The sequence below is a fragment of the Lepisma saccharinum genome, chromosome 3 (assembly GCF_977018435.1).
Source record: "Lepisma saccharinum chromosome 3, izLepSacc3.1, whole genome shotgun sequence".
NCBI lineage: Eukaryota > Metazoa > Arthropoda > Insecta > Zygentoma > Lepismatidae > Lepisma > Lepisma saccharinum.
This window is the reverse complement of record NC_139231.1, coordinates 14922481-14941732: the sequence shown is the minus strand read 5'-3', so window position 1 is coordinate 14941732 and position 19252 is coordinate 14922481. Positions and strand designations below refer to the sequence as shown.

At 38.9% G+C, this 19252-nt stretch overlaps 1 long non-coding RNA gene across 1 annotated transcript in view; it reads left to right on the top strand.

Annotated features, from left to right (window-relative positions):
* The window catches only part of LOC145985709 (uncharacterized), a 54969-nt gene extending 36098 nt beyond the window's left edge, over nt 1-18871 (top strand). The window contains exon 3 of the long non-coding RNA XR_014441433.1: nt 18717-18871. This is a non-coding gene — a long non-coding RNA (uncharacterized LOC145985709). The remainder of the gene's footprint in view (nt 1-18716) is intronic.
* Nucleotides 18872-19252: the final 381 nt, after the last annotated feature.

The following is a 19252-nucleotide window of genomic DNA, read 5'->3' as shown; positions in this document are numbered from 1 at the left end:
TCCATCTTCATAGTTTCGATTAATTATAAAAGTGACATAAAAGCAAAGCAAAATAAGAACAAATAAAAATAATTGCAAAATGACTACAATGTCAGAACTACATTTGAAAAATAAAATGCGAGCAGAAGATTCATTTTCAAACAGGTATTTGGGTAGAATTGTGTAGACAGACAGCATGCTCCCGAAAGTTGCCAATCCACGTGTAGCATGACCTTCGATACTGGGGTTGCGCTTTTTCAGGAAAGTTTTCTCGACCCTCCTCAAGCGTCTTATCAAGAATGCCTCGGTGTTCGCAGCATTGCCAACTTATTTTCCGTCGGAAAAAGTCTTTTTCCTCCTATTTAATCTGCGGTTGGCTCTACAATACATCACATTAAACAAGATACAACAACTGAATTACGGCGAAGTAGGTTAGAAACCCTGCGTGCTCAAGAGCAGCTTCGATAAGGCACCTGAATTGTTTCGAGCTGAACCAGGAAATGGGCGATCTTTATTCCCGAAGGCCATTCCGTAAAACTAATGCCACAAGAAGTTTTCTGTGTGGATTTGAGAGCATGAAATTGTAGGTTGTTGATAGTACTACAAGACGTCAAGTGGATTTTTTTCTGTTTCGTTATTTTAAGTTATTTTATATAGCTTTGCTACCTATATAGTTTGAATAACTAATCAATAATTTGATGAGCAGACAAACACGAGGAAGCCGATCCCGTGGCAAATTAGTTACCGTAATACACTGCGAAGTCTAATGTCGGATTAGAAAATATGGATGGGTCACTTGTCTTTATACCACTTCCATCACCTATCACATCCTTTATCATCGCGATTAACTGAAAGTGGTAGACGCGAAATAAAAATAGAACCTTTGCATGAATGTCCGAAAAAGAGGAAAGGGCACGACCCACCTGGAAAAGTAAAGTCAACCAAAAATTATATATATATCGCGCAATTGCATTTTAGCTATAATAATACATGTTAATTATTGCATGAACATGATAACTTCAAATTAAAGCAATGGTTTTTGAGGAGACAACACTGTTATGGGTGAACATGCACCTTGTTTGCCCCCCCGGAAAAAAAAACTACCTTGCTTGCCCCTCCCTGGAAAGAAAATCCTGCAGACGTCCATGAACCTTTGGTATCGACTTCGGAGTATAAATCTGCAACGTGCCACCACTCGCAACTCCAGGCTATGCCGAATTGGCAACACACCGCTCCTTGCTCCGGCTGATCAGTTGGGAGCACCAGTTCTCACCCAGGGATCGGGATTAAGACGATCCACCCTTCCTCCAGAAAGAAAACCACCGAATTGCGACACGTGACAGTAAATAAAATTCCAAATACTTTATAATTAAAATGTCCAAAATCTTTAATCACGAATCGCGCGCGTATATACTGATTCGCACAAGTTAAAAGTTATAATTTATTGGGTCATGCACGCTCGCAGGCAGTCATAAGCAATTTATTTAACACGAGAGTCCGCGCACCGCCTTCACAGTTAATAGCAAGACCTCGACTGCTACCTCAAGCGCGAGGTGCAGCATAACAGATTGTTCTAACTTACAATACAAACTCATAACATAAAATAACACAAGAAAAACTGATAATTTATATAACACATCAATGTTAATTAGCGATAGTAAGCTAAAGTTAAGGTTAGCAACAATTAAAAATGCCAACGTGGAAGTTTTTACATCGCCAAGAAGAACACGAAGCGTGGTTCCCCTACTCCTAACATAAACAGCCAATAGGAATACGATATTTTATTGAAAACGAGGGAGAAATACTTTGCTATAATATTACAATATTAAACTATATAGAAATAACTAAACTGATTTTATCAAATAAATCATATTTGCCCTTGTACATAAAAAATGATTAAATACAGATTTAGTTTATAAGGAAGACAAATTACTTCAATCTTGTACATTGTTGAACAAAAATCGATATTAAGAAGAAATGTATTTAACTTGTGCTTCAAAAACAATGAAAACGTTGCATATATTATTTGGGATCCTATAAATTCTGAATAAATGTTGCAAAAATACGCGAAAAAGAAAGTAAAAAAAAAAGTGAATAATATTATAAAATATAAAGAAACGTAATATATACATGAATTATAAAAACAATTAACTATAAATAATTTAATCCAAGTTCTTAACTTGAAAATATACAAATAAGATAAATGCCAATATACAACTGAAATCTGCCCAACATGGCGGTCGTTAGAAAGCATTGTTTCTTCAATGTGTAGCGCGGCAATAGACCGCGACAGCCTCTTATTTGCCAGGAAATATCAACACGAGAACAGGGATAGGAATTCCTCTTATTTTAGATTTTTTCAAACTAATGGAGTGCATACATTGCTCTAAGCAGGATGCTCTCTACCTTATGATGGGAGCAATGTATGCCCTCGAAACATTTAACGCTAACGCCGATTTAAGCTGGCTCGCAAGCCGAGAACACTGTTCGAATCTCCACAGGACTATAATAAAAATGTATCATACCCAAATGACACATCTAGTGTAACACCTAACATGCCAAAATTTGGAAAATAGGAGCTGGTGCGCCACTTCCTCAGGATTATTATCCGTGGCCTGCAAGCAAGGTTCTTGTATGTGTGACTTTTCTGTTTCTCAGACTACATGTGACTACCTACAAATTATGTGAAACAATAACAAACAACTTCCCGACCGATTTCCAAGGCTCGTTTCACCCTAACTACAAACTACCACTTCGATCACTGCATGCACGAGTGAGTAGTGGTATTCGCGTGTCTTCCCTTTAATGCAAAACCACAATTTGCTCCACAGCATGCTAAGATTTTCGAAAGCAATACTTGTGTGTTAATTTAAATTTTGCCCTGTTCATTCATCTATACAGTATTTACTACTTCCAAATTTGTGTGTTTGTCTTGAGTTTGCATTCTCGTGGCTGCTGCCATATTGCGTAGATGAACGAAAAACACACTCAATATACCAAATTGCTTGTATGTAGACATCAGATGATAAGAGATGAAACAATTGCAGCCTACAATTTCCCTCAATCAACTACAATTGCCATCTGAGTATGAGAAACCACTTGCATTCTAACCGGGTTCGATTCCTGGTGGAAGCACAGTGGTTCATTTCCCACTTTAAACTGTAGGTCCACTCCAAATTAGCCTATCTGTGCATACAAGTGAACTTAAAACAAGACAAACTTTCATTCTAACCTCAGTCAATTGTGGGAGCTGCTTAGAAGTAGTAGTGTTGCTGGCATGGTGGACTTCGGTTTTTACTTTTGCTTTTAACAGATAGATACATTTTGAATAATAGTGAAATCAAAGTAATCGATTATTTTACCGAATGACAAAGTTATAATGGAATTGTGTTATCTTCATTACAGAACAACTACCTAATCTCATTCAATTCCATTGTTCTATCTGGTAGATAGATATATCAACCTTTGCAATGATGTAAACTTTCAGTGCAATGGCGACAAAGGTCCAATAACTATAATGTCAAACTTTAAAGGTTTCCTGACAAAATAAAAAATGGACAGATCATTTACTTTCTCAATGGACATGTTGAAAAAAAGACTAATATTCATTTTTTTAAATTTATTTTTTTAGCGTAGGTAAAAGGAAGTCACTTGAATAAAGTGGGAATATAATCAAAATGTCATCAGGTATTCATTGATTTCAAAAAAGCATATGATTCGGTCAAAAGAGATAAATTATATAATATATTAGTCGAATTTGGAATACCTAAGAAGCTTGTTAATATGATAAAAGTATGCACCTGTGAAACAGAAAGTAAAATTCGTGTGGGTATTTATGTGTCTGACAGATTTACAATTCATGATGGGTTAAAACAAGGAGATTCATTATATCCATTGCTCTTTAATTTTGCCTTAGAATATGCTGTTAGGAAGGTAACAGAAACAAACGAAGGACTAAAATTAAATGGTGTGACTCAGTTGTTAGCATATGCAGATGATGTATACTTATTAGGGGATGATATAAATACAATTAAGAATAATGCTAAAATACTTTTCAAAACTGCTAAAGAGATAGGTTTGGAAGTTAACAAAGAGAAAAGTAAATATATGCTTACAGGCCGAAACCAATTGTTAGGTAATAATCAAAATCTAATTATTGATAACAACTCGTTTGAACCAGTTTCCAAATTCAAATACTTAGGAGTAATATTAACAAATGACAATGATATTAAAGAGGAAATAAAAAGTAGGCTTAATTCAGGAAATGCATGTTATTTCTCTCTTCATAAACTTTTGTCTTCTAGTTTAATAACTAAGAAACTAAAAGTTAAAATATACAAAACAGTAATTTTGTATGTAGTGCTCGTATTATATGGGTGTGAAACTTGGTCCCTTACATTGAAAGAGGAAAGGAACATAAATTGAGAGTATTTGAAAATAAGGTCCTTAGGAAAATCTTTGGACCTAAAAGGGATGAGGAGACAGGTGAGTGGAGAAGGTTACATAATTTAGAACTACATAATTTGTATTCATGTCCAGATGTTATTAGACTAATTAAATCAAGAAGACTTAGGTGGGCAGACCATATGGCACGAATGGGAGAGGAAAGAGGAGTTTACAGGATTCTTGTTGGGAAACCTGATGGTAAGAGACCTATAGGAAGGCCAAGACGACGATGGAGGGACAACGTTGAGATGGACCTAAAGGAAATCGGTAGGGATGGAAAAGAATATATAGATCTTGCTCAATATAGGGACAGATGAAGGCCTGTGTTGCTGCAGCCATGAACCTTCGGGGTTAAGAAAGCTAGAGTTAGTTAGTTAGTTAGTTTAAAAGGAAGTAGCTAAAAATGAGTAAATAAAAAAATATTACGTGACAGAGTGGTTAGCACAGCGCACTACGACGCCAGGGGTCCCGGTTTCGAATCCCGACATGCACATGAGTGTTCTCTGTGAGTGTCCCTTCATGAGTTTCAGCATTCGTCGCTCATGTTCATCTTCGCTTTCTGAACCGCCAGGTGTACAGCACGTGGCGTAGCGTTTCGCGTCCGAATTCCAGGAACAGGCAACTTACGCTTACCTGACCAAGTAGCGTTTCGTCCGAGGGCTACCATCCTAATAGTGTTTAATGAAGCAAACTCTTGCTAACACTCTTAAATGCTCCATCGAAGAAAATATATTTTTTTTGTTTTAATATTTCTTTCCCTTTGGAAATTGCAAATCTCACCTTCGTAGTTGTCAGATAGTAAGAAAGTGTTGCCATCTGCCATGACTAAAATTTCTAGATCCAAGTTCACTTCCTCTCGACGATTTGTTTTGATTTGATTTGTTGTTTTAAGTCCACTTTATGCACATTAAGGCTAATAGGGATTGGACCTACAGTTTAAACTGGGATCCGAACCACTTGTGCGTCCACCGGGTATCGAACCCGGGACCTCTCTCTCGACAATTTGTCTTGAGTCTGCACTCTGCTGTCTATGCAATGTAGTTTTAAAAGTTGTAAACCGAGGTATACTAGTCACCAATTCCATCGCTGCCAGTGGTTAGTCAAGGTGTGACTCATCATCAGCCAGGCTCGAACGAAACGCAACTCATTAAACCGTCGCAGACGAACTGTAGCATTTTTCTAGAAATTTCGCTTTCGGACGAAACGCTACTGAACCGTACAGCAGTCCCAATGCCTGCTCCAAGTTGCACAGCTGCTTTCGGAGCTCTTGGTTTGGAAAGGGGGTGGGGATGAGGAAAGGGTCTTGATTTTTTATACTGAAGCTCGTTCATTTCGTTCTCCTATTTCTCTTGGTTGAATTTTCTGAGATACGGAATCTACCTCATTTTGCTTTTCATTACGTTTTATTGCATCACCCACGGTACGCTGACATGTACTACTTACCATTTTCAATTTCCCTGTACCCTTTGGTTAGGTACGGTAAAAATAAATAGCTGCCATTCGTCAAATGTTGTATTTTTGTTACCCATTTTTCTCGTACTTCAGTCAGGGAGCAATGCAGCTACTGGTAACAAATGTAGTCAGGAAGTAGCATCAATTGTTCCTTCCCCGCACTGTAGTTGATCAGTAAAAAAAAACTATGTAAAGCCTCGTTTCTATTACCACAAATTTGCCGTGCAACATGACGCGCGGCATGCGACGCTGCATGTGTCAAGCATTTGTTGAAATGGAAACTGTCTGCAACATGCCGCGTCGCAAGTGCTGGGGACAAAATTGCCTCAACAATTAAGACGCACAACATGCGCCGCGGACAATGGAAACAGCCTGCAGCAAGTTCCTGGGGCATGCGCACTAGAGTAGAAACAGACGACGCGACTACAATCTGTGGTCCAACAAGATTTAGATTTAATAACAATGCAAAATCACTTACAGTCATTCTTACAAAGTTTTCGTATCCACTTTGAAGACGTAAGTCTCATCAACGAGTTATATGCTCCTTCCGAATTTCTTTTCGCTAGAAAACTTCTAATCCACCATCTAGGTCGTTTTCGCCTCTTATTTTTACAAGTTCATGGTACGCGCCTGCCATAACCACAAAACCCGCCATAGTTGTATTGTTCATCTTTACACAAGTTAAATCACTACCAAATTATTACAATACAAGAGAAGAAACACTGACTACTCTAAAGCACAAGGGAACAACGCTACACTCAAGTCCTGCACTCCGGTGCTGTTGCGGGCGTATTTTGCAGAAGTAGTTTTGAATTGGAAACAGTGCACTGAATGACGCGCAACATGCGCCGGCACATGTTGCGCGTCATGGGTCTGGAACTTGTCAGAATGGAAACGTAGCTTAACAGAAACAGAAGGCTTTCACGATTTGTCTGAATATTAAAGTGATCTCTTTTTTCACACCCAAACATAAATAACTATTTTCAGATTTGAAAACGTAACAGGGGTGTAAGGGGGTGACCTTCCACGTATTACATCCAATCCTCAACTTCATTCCACGTAGTACACCCTGGACTGCTCTTTGCAGACTAACGAGACTCTGGCGACTGGCCCTATGGCCAGTATAATTCTGTGTGTTCTACTGCTTTCTGCCATATGCGCTGAGTGCCTCTTTACAGCCTCAGCTTTTAACCTGAGGCATTACTGTTATGTTATTTGTTATGGTAAGGGGCTGCACCCCGTATAACGTGGCGGGTGCAAAATAGCCTAAGTGCTGACGCACCCAAAATTAAAAAAAAAAAAAGTTACATATAACTTTAAGAAATGCGTATAAATATTTCACCATCGTTTATATTTATGTACATGTTGTTAATTTTCAAATATTGTGAAGAAATGCAGCAAGATGCTACGTATTTGATTACTAATGTGAGCCACTGTATATGTTATGTTTTTATTTCATGAACAATGTATGGTCAAACATTACTTTGCAGAGCTCCGTGGCGGAGTGGTTAGCACAGTGCAATAAGACGCCACAGGTTCCGAGTTCGGATCACAGCCTGTGCATTATTTTCTCTGTGATGTCCTTTCATCAATTTTGTCATTTCATCACCCATCCTCGTCTTCGCGATTAGCCAAAAGTGGCATAAAACCAAAGTTAAATATAACAAATCAAAATCAAACATTACTTGGCATGACAAGAATGGATAGGTTATTTTGAAGCTGCTGTTATTAAAAGCAAATTGTATGTAGCTTTCCTAGACAGAAGTTTCACACACAGAAACTGATTGATTGGATAACGGCTGCGGATTCCTACTCGAGCAGAAAAAATATATATTTCCATTTATTACTTACAACAATAGCAAACTGATATCCTGCTAAATCAAAGAAAACTTGCATTCACAGTTACAAATTGACGTGTTGAATGAAGTTAACTACATATTTCTCTCACTCCAATTCTGATTAATCGAACAGCACACCACAACGTGGGTCATTATATATTTCCAACTTACTCTCGAGTTCCTCAACTAAAAATAAATTGACTGCGAGACAAAAACTCCTCTCCGATAACACATTATATGCAGAGTATACGTAAATTGAAATTCCAACATAATAATAATTTGAATTCTTCAAGTAGTAGCTACAAATATAATTTTTCATACATATTTTCTTAGCAAAATATGAAGTTCCTCACTTCCCAAGGATAACATATACACAGTATTTCACAAGAGTTTTTAGTTCGAGCTAGTCGTAGGCTTAATATGAATATAAACGTCACTTCATTACTTAGTTAAAAAAAAAGTGCCAGGCAATCAGAATTCGAGGGTATGCCTGAAATTATTTGTAGTATCACATGTATCAAGGGGGCTTTTTAAGTAAAATGAAGGATACATACCACATGCTTTGGTCAATTCAGAGTAGTAGAAACGTAATTATACTGCATGTTGCAACTGAAACCGTAGCCTCGAAGGCCGAAGTCGTTTAGTGATCCACTCATACACTCGGTACCAAACATTTCAAGTTCGAGTAGACATCTGGGCATGGCTGTTTTTTTTTGTAAGCATCCCTTCATAGATTTAATATGAGCATCATTCATCTTCATCGTCGCGATTATCTACAAGTGGCAGAAAAGCGATATAAAACATAATAATACAAAAGTATAACAAACAAAAGAGGATAAAAGGATGAACTGAGTTTGAGTTAATGATAGGAAGTTTTATAAAATTACTGTTTCTTGAATAATCTTGTACTTTGTTCCGATTGTATTTCTCAGTCACACGTTGCTCAATGTCCATGTCGACTGCCGTTCTTGCGTTCTTGAAAATTACTTTCTTGTCTGTCTATGCCCTTCTTTCAAACGTGGTAGGTAGGCGGGCGTTCTGTCTGTTTCTACACCAAAAAGTTTAATTCACCTCCAGTCCAAGAAGACAAGAATTACTGAAAGTAATTTTCAAAATTGTAAGCGGATGAGGGCCCTTGTAAATGATAAAATATACTGTCCTTTTATTCGCTTAGTTTTGAGAATCACTTTCCATACAATTCTTGCCTTCTTGAGAGTCCAATGGCCCTGTCTAGCTAAAGACCTGTTGCACAAACGCGGTTTCGTTTGTTTCGTACAACAATTCCATCTAACATTTCGTTTCTACGCATTTTCTACTTGACAAAAGTGCCTTTCATATAGCCCCAAGGCGTTGTCTACTCGGATGTTTCGTGATCGAAGGTCACGTGTACAAAGTTTCAGGATTCAGATTTTCCGATTTTGCATGGTGCTGCTGCTATCAGTTCGGTTCGCCTTCTCAAGGTCGCGCAACAAGCAATTATTTTTCGTCTTCCGATAGGAGAAAACTTGCCTCTCGCTTAGGTGGACGAACGCGTGGCACGGATGTTTTTTGGCTCGACCATGGTTGGTCCTTTATGTTTCGTCCTTCAGCAACTTAATCTAAGCACGAATCATTCTCATCGCCAAAAAACTGTATTTTTTTTAAAAAAAATGATGTAATCCATGTAAACAGAGAGAGAGAGAGAGAGAGAGAGAGAGAGAGAGAGAGAGAGAGAGAGAGAGAGATAGATATAAACGTTTTCCCTCAACAAACGTTTGCTTTTCTATCGTATAAAGTGAAAGCACATGTTAAAATTCATCTTGCATAAATAATCAAATTAGAACAAATTCACATAAAGCGATTAAGTATGCAGAAAAGAAATATATTTGTGATAAATACATAGTTAATAGTACATTCCAATAACCAGAATGCCCGACCCTGTGGCCGAGTGGTGTCGACCTCCGTGGCGAAGTGGTTAGCAGAGCGCGCTACAACGCCAGGGGTTCCGGGTTCGAGTCCCGGGTAAGGCATGGGTATTTGTGATTGTCTGTCCTGAAAAAGTCCTGAAATAGAAATGTGAATGAAATGATATGAGTGAATGTGATGGGGGAAGCTTCCGCTTAGGGGGCTTTCCTTTTAATTAAAAAAAAAAAAAAAAAAAAAGTGGTTAGCACATCGCGCTGCGACGCCAAGGGTCCCGGGTTCGAATCCCGGTCGGGCTTGGTTGTTTGTGAATGTTCATTCATCAATTTCATCCTTTCATCACTCATCCCCATCTTCGCAAATTAGGCACGAGGCACAAAACGCGAAGTAAAATAAACTAAATCAAATCAAACCAATAACCAGAACTTTTGTCACGCCGAATCTTGTTTACGCATGTTTTCAAACGTTTTGTTTTACAATTTAATTTTTTCACTGACATCCAAAACGAAAATACGTATTATAACTTAGTGACTTTCAAGGGGTCAAAGTACTGTAATGTTAGTATGCTGCCGATCATAATTATGAGGCTTCTTCGAAAACGCCTTCGATAACGGTATTTGCTATTCGTAACGGATATGTGTATCACTTTTTCGAAACAGACTTTTGTGGAGGAAAAGAACTGTAACGTTACAAAAGTAACGAGCACAATTATACGAGAGACCTATGTTATTCTCTCCGGAACACGGCATCGGACACGGTATTGCACATCGGAACGTCTGTATGATACCAGCTATAAATAACGTTGTTGCTTTGAAAAAAGGAGTGTAACGTTTTTACAGCCGTGACCTCAATTAAGTTACTGGTTAATTGTAACGTTACTATCACTTTCCACATACACTAAAGTTACTAGTCAATACGTGACGAACCTCTTTCTTACCCTGTAACGTTACTGGTTGCCGGCAATAGATGTAACGTTAAAGTGTCACGTGAAGACCTACTCCTTTAGAGATCAGTTATGGTTCGGTACCGTTATGCACACCTGTAACGTAATGTTCATATAACTGAGGTAACGTTTCTGTTCACGAAAAAAGTTATTCTGTTTCAGGTTGTAACGTAACGGAAACCGTAATTAAATATACCGTTCCATTTCGTTACGTTACGACTCCCTGCTTTGCCATTTAGTAATGATGCAGCATCGGAGCGTGCTTTCGCTGTGAAAGCTTTTTATAAGAACGGTGATAGTGTGACTGCAGCGCAAATAATATTTCGGCAGCATTACCAGCTAGGACGTCATGCTCGTGTCCCATCGGCTCGTGCGATTACAACATGGGTGCGTAATTTCGAAGAAACCGGTTCAGCGTTGAAGAAGAAGCCCCCAGGTAGAGTTCGAACAGTACGTATACCAGAGAATATTGAAGCAGTTCGAGTTACCATTCAGAGGAGCCTTCGCCGCTCCGTTCGACAACATGCATCAGCCCTACAGTGTAGTAGAAGAAGCGTACAAAGAATACTGCATGAAATGAAGTTTCACCCCTGTAAGTTACAGATTGTGCAGCAATTACATCCTGAAGACCCTGTGTTGCGTAACAAGTTTTGCGAATTGGCGTCGGCTAAGGTTAACGAGGACGCCAATTTCCTTAACAATTTGTGGATGTCTGACGAAGCCCATTTTCACCTTGGCGGCTATGTTAAAAAACAGAATTTCCGTTACTGGTCACATGAAAATCCTTGTCAGCTTCACGAGCGTCCATTACATAGCACCAAGGTTAAGTATGGTGTGCAGTGTCAAGTCATGGTGTTTTCGGCCCTTATTTTTTTTGAAAGTGAGGAAGGCATTGCAACAACAGTGACATCAGATCGATATGTTGCTATGCTTGAAACATTCTTTGCACCGAAGTTGCACGACGCACATCTTGACACCGACAACATGTGGTTTCAGCAGGACGGAGCCACGTCACATACTGCTCTTCAGTCGATGGAGGCGATTCGCAAATTGTTTGGAAGGCGGATCATTTCACGAAACGGTGACATTTCATGGCCTCCGAGATCCCCTGATCTCAGTGTTTGCGATTTCTTTGTGTGGGGACATCTCAAAAGTAAAGTGTACAGCACACGTCCTGCAACCATTGCTGAATTGCATACTATGTACATGCATATCCATCATTAAATGTATTTTCTCCTGTGATTATTCGTGCATTTTACGTTTGGCGCCGTTTCTCTGAGCCACCCTGTATGTGTGTGTGTGTGTGTGTGTGTGTGTGTGTGTGTGTGTGTGTGTGTATATATTGGAACGATTCAAGAGAGACTGGAAAAAAAGGTAAAATCTCTCCCCAGACATCAGTGCTCGGTCAAGCGACAATTTACGACACAAGGTAACATTCCACATATAGCGGAAACACATGATGTCAGGAGACACGGCATTCTTTGATACTACTGGGTTCAAACCCGTCATCGGCTGACAAATACGGAAGTGCTGACCATGCAGCTAGGATGTATTTGCCAGCAGCTTAAAAGAACAAGGCACTAGAATTCGGTAGTTAGTCGCACCTCATGTTGCCTTGTGTTGTAAATTGTCGCTTGACCGAGCACTGATGTCTGTAGAGAGATTTTACCTTTTTACAGAGTCTCCCTTGAATCGTTCCACAATATATATATACACAAAGTCATACACAGAAAGAGCTATCGAACTAGTAACACCAAAAACTTGACCAAATGTCTGTTGCCAAAATTGAATCTTAATGTCCATGTTTCTTGTGAAGACTTTAATACACTATGCCATGGAAACTTGAGTGGAAAACAGTCTCCTGTTGGCCTCCCCAATGGCGCAGTGGTAGCGTCGTCGCCTTGTAATCAAGGGGTCACGGGTTCGATTCCCGGTGGAGGCACATAGTGGTTCGGATCCCACTTTAAACTGTAGGTCCAGTCCCGATTAGCCTTACTGTGCATAAAGTGGACTTAAAACAACAAATCAATCCAAAAATCAATCCAGTCTCCTGTTGTGTTAGTTTGGTTAGTTGTTCAGTTGTAGAATGGTGTGCTTCTGAATTTCAACTCATATACTACAGTACATTCATGTTCAAAAAAATTATATTTGCTGTCTCTATTTTTGTGATTTTTTTAAATCTTCCCATTTCACTCCTCCTCACCCTATTTGTTACATTGTTAAGAAATGGTATTTTATATGGTTTCAATTTCATTCTCTGTTTGGGTGTATAAAAACATACATGGCAGGGATAACATTAATTTTCTTTGGCCGAGGATACAAAGGCCATACTTTTAACAGGGAATCCTTGATGACCATTAATGGACACAAATGATTTTTCAATTGTATAGGGCGAGGCAGTCAAACGGGAAGATACAAAAAATAGAGAAAGCAAATATTAGTTATTTTTTAAACATGAGTTGAGATTGCTAGTGTACCTGAAAAATATTCATTTTCTTAATATGGTGTCAATAAGATGGCGTCCTTGGTTTTGCACACATTGTCGGAGTCTCAGATTAAATCCGCCCATGACGTTATGCTGACATATTGGTAACCTTTTCTTGCCTGTCCTCGATGACTATGACCCAGATGAAGAAACACTCTTCCAGCAAGATGGTGCAACTAGCCATACTGCCAGAGTGTCTATGCATGTGCTTAGACTCGCATTTCATGGCCGTCTCATCAGCGATACTCAGTGGCTTACCCGTTCACCCGATTTGACGGCTCCTGACTCTTTCCTTTGGGGTTACCTCAAATCCAAAGTATTCAAGGACAACCCTCCAAGAACCAGGGATAATTTGAAGGAGCGAATTCGGCAAGAGATCCACAACATTCCGTTGGAGATGCTACGAACCGTAATGGGCGGATTTACTCTGAGACTCCAACAATGCAACACCTAGGACGCAATCTTACTGACACCATATTAAAAAGATGAACATTTTTTAGGTACACTAGTAATTTCAACTCATATACTACAGTACATTCATGTTCAAAAAAATAATATTTGCTGTCTCTATTTTTGTGATTTTTTTAAATCTTCCCATTTCACTGCCTCCTCACCCTATTTGTTACATTGTTAAGAAATGGTATTTTATATGGTTTCAATTTCATTCTCTGTTTGGGTGTATAAAAACATACATGGCAGGGATAACATTAATTTTCTTTGGCCGAGGATACAATTACTTGTGCAGGGAAATCCCCCCCCCCCCGGCCCGTTAATTCGCAAACTGCTTATTTACAGAGTTAGTGGTATTGCAGGAGTTAAAGGGAACCACAAATGACTTTACGAATTACATGTGGGAAATGATAGAGCGGGTTTCCAGTAACATGCCATAAGACAATGTTTGCAGTAATAAGCAGAGGTGTACTGGCTCAGCCCAGTGGCGCAACCACAGCGGGGAGCATTGCCCCCCCCCCAGCCTTGGACGGAGTTCTAGGGGGGCAAACATTGACGGCCAAGTGTACTTGCAGGGGCAATTACCGCCAACAACTTCAAATTTTATGCAAATAAAAATACTTTTCGTAAAATTTTCTTGCTCGCATCTCTCGCGATGGCTGCTTTTCTTAGTCTTATCAAGTCCAGGACCGGGGCAAATAGGGGCTGCTGGAGTTGGCCCTGGGTGGCAAACGATCTAAATGAAAATAAGTTTAAAAATTGATTGATTGATTTGAATTCCGCACAGAAAGGCTAATCGGGACTGGTCCTACAGTTTAAAGTTGGATCCGATCCACTGTGCCATGTGCCTCCACCGGGTATCGAATCCGGAACTCCTTGATCACAAGGCGACGATGTTACCATTACAGCATCGGGGAGGCACAAAAATTGTAAAAGAGAGAATGCGTTGGCGTCCCGTGAAAGTATTTGCACCGTATTAAATCAATATTGATTTCAGCCTGCAAAAAAATTGGATCCAAAAATTTTCTTGCTCGCATCGCTCGCAATTTATTTTTGTCCTCTCCAATGCATTGTAAATTTCCAGACAGAGAAATAAGACCTGTCTTAATTGTTTTTGTTTTAAATGCATGAAAATTGTTTTCAGGAAAGGGAGCTATTGAGAAACAATTTATGTAATTTTTGCTGTCGCTTTATTGTGAGACGGATGAATTGGTTGTGTGATGTATTTAAATAATATATGTTGTATGTAATATGTATTAAAGAAACTTTGAATACGCTCCATGTTGCATATATGTGAAACATATATCGTGCATGAAAGTTATACATGTTAATGTATATAAAAAAATATATTTAGAATGCATTCATCAAGCATTTTCTGTCTTTCAAAAAATAGTTTGAGTGCTTGTTTTCCATTATTATTAGGGCCTTCTCTATGGCGCAGTGGAAGCGTCATCCCCTTCCGGTGAAGGCACATAGTGGTTCGGATCCCACTTTAAACTGTAGGTCCAGTCCCGATTAGCCTTACTGTGCATAAAGTGGACTTAGAACACCAAATCAATCAATCAATCCATTATTATTGTTAAATTGAACGTGTTGAAAAATAACTGAAATCTTTTGAGTTCGAACACAAATGCTTAAGCGGCAACTTCTACCCCTTTTTGCATCATTTACAAGGGTAGTAACATCTTTGATACTACTACTACTACTACTACTACTACTATTAATAATAATAATAATAATAATAATGTTGGTCCCGGGTTTGAATCCCGGTTTGGGCATGGATGTTTGTGAGTGTTCATTCATCAATTTCATCATCCCCATCTTCGCAAATCAGCCAAAAGTGGCACAAGAAGCAAAGTAAAATAAAGCAAATCAATAATAACAATAATAATGTTATAATAATAACATTATTATTATTAACATTATTATTATTATTATTATTGATGCGTTTATTCTGGTACTTGCTCCCCCGCAGACAAAATTAGGCCCGCGTAGCTTGACATGTGACCCCTCCCTCGAAATGGGTAAGTGCATTTCACTATGAGGTTGCGATGCGTCAGTAAGAACAACCTCAAGATGAGGAAAATTGCATTATGCCGGGTTCTCGAAATTGTCATCATTGTGCAGCCATTAACGTATTGAAGTAAGACTTGAAGCTTTCTTGGCGACGAATGATGAACAGATTCTCTCGGGCTATCGACCAGGTGAGTTGTGGAACTGATTCCAAGCTTTCGAGAGCTTGCATCTTCAGGGTAGAAGTGCAGTTCTGGATAATAAACCTTTTCGAGCGAGGCCTCATCTCCAGGAAGCTATCAACTCGCGACAAGCCACGACACCTAGCGACCTGTTGAGTGAGATGAGTCAAGGCAAAATGGATAATAAACCTTTTCTTGCTCCAACAAAAATAGGCAATAATTAGACTGGAGAGTTCAATGAACTAACCGATCTCCAACTACGCACTGGTAATGATCAGGCTGGAAAGTTCATACGAACTAACCGATTCACTGATCCAGTTTTGTATAATTCTGAGCGTCAACCCGGTGTATATACGTTTGTGGAAGGGGGATCCCGGTGAAGATGGCGGACCAATCGAGTGGCGTGTCTGCTACGTGCGCGTTTCTGGGTAACTAACGCTAACCAGGCTGGGTCCAGTTCGAGCTGTTGTTGCTACAGGGTTCATGCAAGTATTGATGCCATTCTCGTGCATTGTTAGCACGTACCACCTGGATTTTGATCCAAAATCGCTGTCTTACCTTGGCAAACGTGTTTTAGGGCAGTGAACAAAATGGTGTTCATTTCAACCTCGTACATACACCACAGCACTCGCTTCACCGACCACTTTTGGCACTCCACACATCGACATGGCCCCGACTGCCATTACTCTCTGCCTGATAGCACATGCACGGTGTTGTCACTTTTCATGACAGTGTTGCCAGTTTGAAATTTACAACCCACGTATTAGTCACTGTTTGTATAGTATTAGGGCGAATGGGAGCGACTTTTCAGTTGAATCTTGGCCTGGCCCAGCCCAAGGGGTGGCTTTCAGGGCTGAATACAAAATATCATGCGATGCACTACATATTTTGGCGCATGAAGCGTCTCCCCAAACTGGCTTGCTTTGAAGAAAAACAAAATATTTCCAATTTTTCTTCAAGTTATTTATATTTCAGTAATTCGTACTATCCGGGTTTAGCTTACAGAAGCTACACCACTGATACATAAGTTGATAAAAGAAATTGGCAGGCACGGTATTTGGGGACAAGAGTTATTTCTTGCACAACTGGTGGAGAGGTGGACTAGCTAACTATTGCATGTCCGCCCACACCATTATAGCATTTTTTATATTATTATTTTTTTTACTAAGTGGCCTCCAATATTTTTCTTGTGGAAGGGGGCACCGAAAACTGCGCTACGCCACAGGTGGCAAAGCAAGATGGTGGGCGAAAATAGTTCTTCGTACGCTTGGGGCATTTCAAAATTCTTCTTTCTTAAAAATTTCTGTTTAGTATGTACATTAGGAGACTTAGAAACGTACTTTGGAACAATATTAGGACATCTGCTAAACGAAAGTTTGCTCATGAGAGCTTTATGTTAGTTTGATTTTTTGTTTTATTCCACACAGCAAAAATGTAATTTATCGTAACAAAGTCTACACAAGAGTGTAAGGGTTACTGACAACTCCTGATGACCTTCCTTTTCGGTCTCTTACAAACCTGAACATACAGACATTCCTGACATTCGCTACGAGATTCGGCGGCAAGCGGACCGGCATCAGCGCTTGTCTTTCCCGGTGAAAGGGGTTCGCGACAGTCGCTAGAGTCGGCTATTAAAATTACAGTTTTCATATTGTGTACTAACCTTGACTACAGAAGGTGTTGAAAATGATGTCCCTCTGCTGCAACACATTCCTGGCATCTCCGAAGGAAATTGGCATTTACACGTGCAAGTTCGTCTACTGTAATTCTCCCGATTTCTCGTACAATACTCTCTCTTAATTCACGGATGGTGTGCGAAATGTCTTCGTATACTTTATTTTTTAGATTTCCCCATTTTTCTTTCCACTTTTATTCGGAACTGACCCTGTTACTCTAAACGTTTTTACGAGGTTTAATATAGTGGTCCTATGGGGAACGGGAACACCAGGAAATTTCGTTGCAATACGTCGTCGCACTTCTCCACAATTCCTCTTTCCGAAGTAACACTCGAGAAGAAAAATCCTTTGTTGTAATGTAAACTCTTGTGCTGCCATATTAAGGCACAATCTTCAACACACGGACACGACACAACGCAACTTCCGAGGAAGGATTATACTGGCGTCAGTCTGCAACGTCAACAGAAAGGGAAAGAGAGCGAAGGCAGGGAGAGCGAAAAAAACAGACTGTAGCGTGCGACTGTCGCGAACCCCGTTCACCGGGAATGGCAAACTCTGATGCCGAGCTGCTTGCCGCCGAGGAATGCCAGGGAATGCTCTGTTGAAGCTTCCCTAAAAAAATATACAGAACATACATACAGTGTGGACCAAAAGTCGCAATACATAGCAAAACAAAATTTTGTTTATAAGTTACCATATTTATTTATATTTTAACGTGTTCTTTTCTAATGCGTGTTCATCAAGAGTGGGAGAATAGAAATGCAAACCAATGGTAACCACGTAGAGCATATTATATGAATACATTGTTTCTTATCACAACATATTTATTGTTCCTATGTATTGCGACTTTTGGTCCACCCTGTATAATGATGTTGCGTTTTTATTTCATTCACTTCTATTTTAGAAAGTAATTAATTTTTCTATTGGGAAAATTAATAGTCCAAAAGCTAAAACCGAATCAATAAATACTGTTCAATGCTGCATTCTATTATGTAAGAAATTGTATTTATATTATACATAACTATACATGTAATATAATGTTATCATGTAATTAGATGACTGCTTTTGTGGTTAAGAAGTTGAGACAAAATAATATAAACCTAATATATTTCTAAACATTAATACAAATTTGTTATTCACCTTATATGATCCTATGAAATTATTAAATATTAAGAGACGTTCGTCGTATTTTGTCCGAAAATTTAAAGCATTCTTAGCAATGAATGAAATGGGTCTCAATATGGTTCTTATAGAAGAAGAAATGATATTTTTTCAGTTATATTCCAGTGTAAATTTGAACTACTCTAATTTCAATATACGATTGCCATTTCACCCTGTTTAATTTTACAGGTATTCAAAAGGAACCTTGATTTCGCCTGCTAAGAAGTCGAGCTTCAGGGCATTTTGCAATAATGATTGTACATTGAAGAAAACATATGCAGGAATAATGTATTGCTCTGCAAACCATAAGACGTGTATTAATACAGTAAATAAACAATACGACTCCAAATGAAAACCTTTATTGATTATAGAATTACATGTGAGAAGCTGATACTTCTTTTACCTCGTTCTTTAAATCACTCTCTTTACACCTTTCCTATTACAAATTTTAAAGAAATGGCAACATAACTGCTTTCCCAGTTATTAATTTCAATAATTGAGTGGTATTAATTGACCTAAAATTTTGAAAAATGTCCTTATAATAATTTTCGCTCTTAAAATGAAAGCTTAATTTTTCATAAATTCAGAGGTGGTAATTGAATAATTGGATAATATTCGTTGCTTAGTGGTTTAAACTATGGATTTGGTGTTTTAAGTCCACTTTATGCACAGTAAGGCTAATCGGGACTGGACCTACAGTTTAAAATGAGATCCGAACCACTGTG